The sequence below is a fragment of the Triticum dicoccoides genome, chromosome 4A (genome assembly GCF_002162155.2).
Source record: "Triticum dicoccoides isolate Atlit2015 ecotype Zavitan chromosome 4A, WEW_v2.0, whole genome shotgun sequence".
NCBI lineage: Eukaryota > Viridiplantae > Streptophyta > Magnoliopsida > Poales > Poaceae > Triticum > Triticum dicoccoides.
This window is the reverse complement of record NC_041386.1, coordinates 699,050,923-699,059,087: the sequence shown is the minus strand read 5'-3', so window position 1 is coordinate 699,059,087 and position 8,165 is coordinate 699,050,923. Positions and strand designations below refer to the sequence as shown.

The 8,165-nt window shown below is 46.2% G+C and overlaps 1 long non-coding RNA gene across 1 annotated transcript; it reads left to right on the top strand.

The window, feature by feature from the left end:
* The first annotated feature begins 2,274 nt into the window (after positions 1–2,274).
* On the top strand, positions 2,275–2,878 carry LOC119289768. Its single transcript, XR_005141608.1, has 2 exons — positions 2,275–2,603; positions 2,716–2,878. It is a non-coding gene; the product is annotated as an uncharacterized LOC119289768 (long non-coding RNA).
* The last annotated feature ends 5,287 nt before the right edge of the window (positions 2,879–8,165 follow it).

The window sequence follows — 8,165 nt, the reverse complement described above, 5'->3', positions numbered from 1 at the left end:
GCCGCCGGCCTCGCCTCCCCTGGCCTCACCTTCGTCGCCTCCGCCAAAGACAAGCTCCGCGAAAGACAACTTGTGTGGTGGATTTTTTGAGACTGGCATGTATGCTGGCTACTAGCATGGCGCCAACATGAACTCTAGGCGATGCCATGGCTGTTGGCAAGATCTGTGGCCGCAGGTCTTTTAAAATTCATGTGTGGACATGAAATGGATCGGCGCGTTGGACACACGGCCGATCAAATGCAAAACGGGACGAAAGACAAGCGGGCGGCCGACCCAAACAAAGAAAAACGGACAAAGCATGTGTCCGTTTTGGTCGACGCGTTGGAGTTGCTCTAACCACCCCGTCTCTGATTCTTGTTCATGTTCACTCCTTGTTGCATTCATGGAGGTACCACACTTATGTGACATTGCTTCTTCTTTTTTCACATTTTGGCAATTTGCTTCATCTTCTGTGTATGCTCAACAGCACTGGCTTGCTACACATCGTTCGTCCGCTCCCGTGTGTCGCAAAAGGGCGCGGGATTCCGGATTCGGAAACTCGCATGGCGCCAACGTCAAGCCAGCAGCTTTGGCTGCATGCTGCATGAGTGTGTACATGATCCACGGTCACGAGCCCACGAGCATAGCAAATTACTCAATAGCTTCTGGTCTTGTGGTTTTTTAAGCCAGTGAGTTTTTTATCGTCCGCAACCATCAGCTAAGCCGAGTGTCGATGCAAAGGCAGACCGCCAAGAAAGGGCCCTCAGCTCCTCAGCTTGACCTAATATATACGCCGCGACACGTCTGAGAAACACACGGCGTGTACGTGAAGACTCACGTCGTACGGAACAAAAACGTTCGACTACTACGGCCCTCACGACAAACACAGGAGTCACACGTGGCTACGCTCCTCATGCTTGATGACGGGGGAGCCTGAAAGCCATGCGTCACGCATATGTCCCACACGACGTAATTAAGGCGGTCAGCCTTTGACCGCAGACGGCAGGTGATTGTTCACACGCAACACCGCCAACTGTGCCCACGTCATCGTCCCGCGTGGCCATGCGGAATGGCGTCACAATGTCGGCCACCGGCGACCACCAACCTCGCCCGACCTCTCTAGCCCTTTAAATCACCCAACCCACACCCACCTTCACCCTCCCCTCCCGTCGTCACACACACCTTTCCCGCCGTTTATCTTCGCAGCCGCCCGACGCCTCCCTCCCAAAAACCTAGCCATCTCCACCTCCACCATCGCCCCTATGCAGTGTCACGGCCTCACCGTCCGGGAGGCCGAGGAGCCGGCAAGGTTCGGCCTCCTGCCGTTGTCGAACATGCGACTGTCGAAAGACTGGAACCTCAGCCTGGAAGGTGTCCCGATGGCGCATGTCCCTCCTGTCAGGATGCTCGCCCGCCCGGAGACTAGTCAGTGCACCTATGTGGCACAAACTTTTGCCACATCACCCTGTCTAATGGGACCTACATGTCATAACCATCATCAAAATTGCATAAACTTTCAATGATCTAAGAAAAACTGTTGGAAAACCGAAAAGCCGAAAACCCCCAAAAAATCATCTAAAAAGCCGAAAACGCATACGAAAAAAATAAAAGAAAGACAAAATCCTGATGAAGCACCCAAAACGCGACACGTGCTGGCGGTGGCACGCTCTTAACCCACCCCATGTGATCGCTACTAGGCTTGCCAAGAAGCGCTTGTCAACTAGTTTCTCTCCCAATCAGAGATATTTGACGTGCATTGGGGTGCACGGTATATTATACTCCCTCCGTTCCTAAATAATTGTCTTTCTAGCTATCTCAAATGAACTACAACATACGGATGTATGTAGACATGTTTTAGAGTGTAGATTCATTCATTTTGCTCCGTATGTTGTCATTTGTTGAAATCTCTAGAAAGACAATTATTTAGGAACGAAGGGAGTAGTATATAAGTTTCATGCACTTGCGTACGTAGTAGCCCAGCCCAGGTGTGCGACGAATGCATCCGTTTCTCTCTTTTGGATTTATGGTTTCATATTCATCAGAGAACACAAGTGTGGAAAGGGGGCAACCACCCTTGGAACGTCAGGAAGGGGATTCATGCGGACAGGGATCGAAAAAGGCTTTTTCATTCGCGTTCCGTTCACAGCGCAAATCTCTTCCGTCCGCTCTCGCAGGGATCCACGCCGGCTGGCCCACCCTGGGCCCACTGGCAGAAGTCTTATTTTTCCGTTTCACTCGGCTATACGGCTGCAATACAGTCAAATCGTATCTACTCTATTCCTACCTGAGCCTACTTCACGCGTGACTACTATCCCTCTCTCTGTTATCTCCGAGACCAGATCCAATCGGGCCGCCCCTCCCATCCCCTCCACAGCCAGCCACCGTCGCGATTTGGAGGCCTCCGACCAGATCTTCCTCCCAACCACGACTTGGGTTGCGCTCCCCCGTCGAGCGAGCCCCAACACGGCTGCTGGCGTGCTGGCCGTCGAGCGAGCCCCACCACGGCGACGAGCCGACGACCACCACCTTCTCCTTCCCCTCCTCCGGCCAGATCCACCCGGTGCCCCTCCGACGCTTGACGTTCATATCCATACCGAGCAGGCGTTGTGGGCTTGCAAAATTAGGTTTCCTTTCCCATGGTCTCACCCGTTCTTCTATAAAATCTATTTCTACTTTGTTTTGTTCTTGCTGCTCTCCTTTTTTTCCTTATTATTTTTGTTTATGTTTTAATTCCAGTGCGACTACCTACAGGCCGGTGTGGTGGAACTTGGATCATGTAGAACTCTAGCCATGCAATTTTGTTGTCGGTGTCATGGATTTTTTATAGTTTGTTTGTTTCTTCCAGCTCTCCTTTCTACCTACAAATTTCTGTCTGTGTTATAAAACTCCAGTGCTACTACGATGGATCTTCGATCTCCTAGAATGCCATCACTTGCGACCTTTGTTGTCGGTTGTTCGGTGATATGGATTTGTGCTACAAGCCGCTGACCTCAGATTTTGTTTTCTGATCTCACTTCGTATTCTCGTGTGTGTGCATCCCTCCGGCGGCTGCCGTCGAAGGAAATTGATGCATGTGCATATTCAGATTCTTGTGTGCCTAGTATACCTTTCTGTTAGTTGAAGTGAACCGTAGTCACCTAATTCAAATGTTATTGTACTGTGAGGAACTATTTATTTTTTGTCTTCAACTATTGAAGAAAATGTATCAGAAGTTCAGAACTGACGAACTGGATCAAACTTTTTGTAAAAATATGTGCAGTATTTTTTAGTGCGTTGCTCTGCACTTTTGGGATGATAGTATGTGACTGGGATTTGCTTCGAAGCACTTTTTCTGATAATAGAGAAGTAACCAACCCAGTGCTTGCACATCGCGTAAATATTCAGGAAGAAATTGAGCCCCTTATATTATTTATGGTCTTGCTATTTCAGAAAATAATGGTGAGTCTATTAATTTCCCAATAAAGTACAGTGCATTCATTTAGAAATTTCTGAGGAATTGTCCACTAAGTTAATTAAACACAATATGTAATGTATCAGTGTCCAGTTTCGTAGACCAAAATTAAGTGATGCCTCTGTGCGTCTGTAGGGCACGAATGACTTATCAAAATTTTATATCTTGTGATGGAAACTTTGTTCATCCACGATGCGCACTTGAGAGATCGATCCGGAAGAACTTTACCGTCATCCATATCCAATTTAAGATCTTGAATGATCAATCCGGAAGAACTTTACCATCATCCATAACAATTTAAGAACTTTGTTCAAGCGTATGGCGCACTTAAGGTATAGGGCATGGAGAACTTATCAAAATTTTATATCTTAGAATGAAAACTTTGTTCATGCACGCCGTGCACTTGAGAGATCAATCCGAAAGAACTTTACCGTCATCCCCAACAATTTAAGAACTTTGTTCAAGCGTGTGGCGCACTTAAGGTATATGGCACAGAGGACTTATCAAAATTTTATCTCTCGTGAGAAAACTTTGTTCGTGCACTCTGCGCACTTGCGAGATCGATCGGAAGAACTTTGCAGTAATCCATAAACAATTTAATAATTTTCCCGAGCGTGTGGCGCACTTAAGGTACAGGGCACGAATGACTTATCAAAATTGTATCTCTTATGATGAAAATTTTGTTCATGCACGCGCAATTCAGAGAACGATCTAGAACACATTTACCGTTGTCCATAATAATTTAAGAACTTCGCTCAACCTTGTGGCAGGCTTAAGGTATAGGGCAGGAAGGACTTATCAAAATTCTATCTCTGATGATGAAAACTTTGTTTATGCATGATGCGCACTTGAGAGATCGATCCGGTAGAACTTTACCATTATCCACAAACAATTTAAGATCCCGCTCGTACCACCGCTCATAGTTGGGGCCTCGACTTTTTCGTGTCGGGTTTTACGGTAGTACCTCCGGGTCTCTACCGTGCTACCTATTCGCCCCTAGAAAACTGGCGGTTGTAGCAGCGGTAGTACCAACCCTACTACCGCAGCTACCACCGCCCATTCCTCTGTTTTCTATAGGCGGTAGTACTGCGACTGGAGCGGTAGCACCGCTTGCTTGCGGGCTGAGAGGTGCATAATGGTTGGATTTGCCCCCCACTGTAAAAGGGGGCCTTTTTCCCAAGAAGACTCACCTCTTCCTCCCCCAAAGTCCATATTGTTGCTCAAAAGCTCATTTTCGCCCAATCTCTCTTCCTAGCCAATCAAACTTGTTGAATTTCTAGGGATTGGTTGAGAAGGCCCGGATCTACACTTCCACCAAGAGAAATTTGATTCCCCCCACTAATCCCTTGCGGATCTTGTTACCCTTGGGAGTTTGAGCACCCTAGATGATTGAGGTCACCTCGGAGCCACATTCCATTATGGTGAAGCTCTGTGGTGTTACTGGGAGCCTCCAATCAAGTTGTGGAGATTGCCCCAACCTTGTTTGTAAAGGTTTGGTCACCGCCTTCAAGGGCACCACTAGTGGAATCACGACATCTCGCATTGTGTGAGAGTGTGAGGAGAATACGGTGGCCCTAGTAGCTTCTTGGGGAGCATTGTGCCTCCACACCGCTCCAACGGAGACGTACTTCCCCTTCAAAGGGAAGGAACTTCGGTAACACATCCTCATCTTCACCGGCTCCACTTGTGGTTATCTCTTACCTTTACTTTGTACAAGCTTTACTTGTGTTGTATCCTTTGTTGTCAGCATCATATAGGTTGCTCACCTAGTTTCCCATCAAGACAACCTATTTGTTGCTAAACCTAATTTGTGAAGTAAAGCTGTCTATTCCCCCCCCCCCCCTCTAGTCAACCATATCGATCCTTTCACTTAATATATCAGGCATGAAGGACTTATCAACATTTTTATATATTATGATAAAAACTTTGTTCATGCACATTATGCACTTGAGAGATTGATCCAGAAGAACTTTACCGTCATGCATAACAATTTATGAACTTCCTAAAATGCGTGGCGCACTTAAGGTATAGGGCACGAAGTACTTATCAAATTTTTATCTCTTAAGATGAAAACTTTGTTCATTCACATTGCGCACTTGAGAGACCGATGACTTAGGAAACTAGACACGCTTGGTCCCTGACCGATTTCACAAAGGGCTGTAACTGACAACCCAATGTCTGATTCTTAGACACAGACAAACATATTCAAGATCATAAAAATTATCTCTATGATACTTCTGTGGCAATGTATGTGGTTAGTCTGATACTGATGTTTCATTAACTTGCATACTCAAGCATTCCTACGGGACCAAGCATATATGAATCTTAGGATTGCGCAACATAAAAGTTGTTCAACTCTGAATTTTTTTTACGCCATCAATACCATGAAATTCATTTCTTCGCCAAACAATTTACACGAGTGTAACGGCAAAAAATTCATGATATCTCAACCATTTTTGCCAAAAAAAAAGTCTTTTCTTTAGAAGACGGACGCACGTACCGGCCAGCTCGAAAGCTCCCGTGATTGAAGTCAGACAGAAAAAAACGCAAATTAATGCATGCAGTGGACTTACGTACGACATATTCAAGGGAGGGCGTATCTAATATTCTAACTAGTCGGACGGCAGTCGGACGGCAGTAGCTTAAGACAGACATAGCTTGCGATTAGCCGCGTCGAATTTGTCTTTATTTTAGTACTATGGTAAGAGCACTTTAGACCATATGACAGCAGCACTTTATGGCTGCCACGTCCTCACGTCCTCACGTCCTCACGCCATCGCTATGGTAACTATGAACTGAGTGCTACTAGTGGCAGTTCTGGCAAAAAAAAAGTGGCAGTTCTGGACAGGAGTAGTGCTACCACGCGCATGCATCCCTGACACGAATATTGAAGTACGCATTTCCATTGAAGCTGTCCTGTGTCATCTGTCACGCGCGTCAATCAGTAGGGTCCACCAGTAGGAATACGGCCACCGCGTGACCCGGTAAAATCCAATACAAGCCAATACGAGCAGTCACCATGGCCCCACCACGTACTGGGTTGCATGCAGCGTTTATCCCAATGAATAGAATGACGGTTGTGATATGAGCTACAGACGGAACGCGAAAGTAAAAAACCGCGACAGGGATAGTCAGTTAGCGACAGCGTAGGTACGTCAGTGCATACCGTGCTAGAGCATTGTTGGACCATATATTGTGCCACCGTGATAGTCTGCCTCCCATTTTGAATACGACGGTTACTTTTCGGTACTTTTTTTTTGCGGGGTAAAGGAAGTTTTATTGCAAGTTCATTTACAGTCAAGAGGCCATAAGTCCTCGATACAAGGTGGAACCGAGCCGAGCCACACAGCAGTAGCTCATTCAGACCGGCTATAGTTGGCCAACCGATCGGCAACTCTATTTTGAGTACGACTCATTTTCTGAGGTACAAACACCCTACTACCAAAAAGATCCTTAATCACAGGAACTAACTGGTCGTAAGCCGACCGAACCAAGGTTTCATTTGACAGGCTCGACAAGGCCTCCGACGAATCCGATTGAAGTATGATGGGGAGGTTAGAATATTGGATCGCCAATGCCATGCCCTGCATGATCGCATGCAGTTCCGCTTCCAGCGGGTCATTGTTCCTTAGGACCTTGCCCGCAGCCGCGGACCCGTCGGCCTCCTGGAAGAATCCGTCGACCGAGAGAGCCGGTGCCGGCCAGGGAGCCAAAGAGATCAACTTCTTCTCTGCACGTCCATCCAGAATGGATGGCAACATCTTTCCTTTCACAATTTCTTCTTTACATTTTGGTACGTTAACTTTGCGCCCGTACACAGCCAATAGCTCGCGCTCGCTAGCTCCACAACGGAGCTCACGTTTGTATACAATAAAATAAAATGGTCGAAACAAACAATTTTCAATTTAAAATGTAAATACAACGACTCACCAAAACATCACTATTAATGTTTGCTTATCCATAGCTCGAATAACTATTGGAGTCTTTTTTCTTTGGAAAAAACTTTCGATCTATTCATCAACTACCAAGGTAGTTCAAAGAATACCAAAAGTAAAAATTACATCTAGATCTGTAGGCCATCTAGCGACGACTACGAGTACTGGAGCGAGCCGAAGGCACGCCGCTTTCATTGCGCCTCCATCACTTGCGATACTAGCTAGCACGTAACCCAAGAAAAGGTACTCCCTATGGCTGGGTTTATTATAAGTCGGGTATGGGTTTTTATGTCTTTGATTTGATTAATAAAACATTTATGATATGCCAAAATCATTATATGGTTAGGAAGTTCATTTGATGAAGAATCTAAAATTATTTTTTCTAAAATATAATAGATGTTCGCATAGTGATGGCGTAAGAATGCATATTGTAGACAATGGTGTTGCATGCACGATGTTCGTGCTTTCCCATGTCATATGTGCATGTTGTCCACCTCCTCGGATGTGTGGAACCTGCATTCCAAATCTTTCACTGCCTTGGTCGGGGCATGTCCATGACGAGACGATGCACATGCCTCAGTTTTGATGCAGATGGCCCCATCATCCACTACTCTGACCATTGTGTACTTAGTCGACATCCGACCAAGAAAAAGTTTTGATGGTGTGCTGACTAAGCTGAAACTTAGCACACAAGCACTCAATTGTTCACCGCCGCGTAATTATTCGATCACCGAGACGTGGAACCCAAGTGGGATACAACGTCAAACCTAACAACATAAAATGTCAGCGCAACAAAGAAA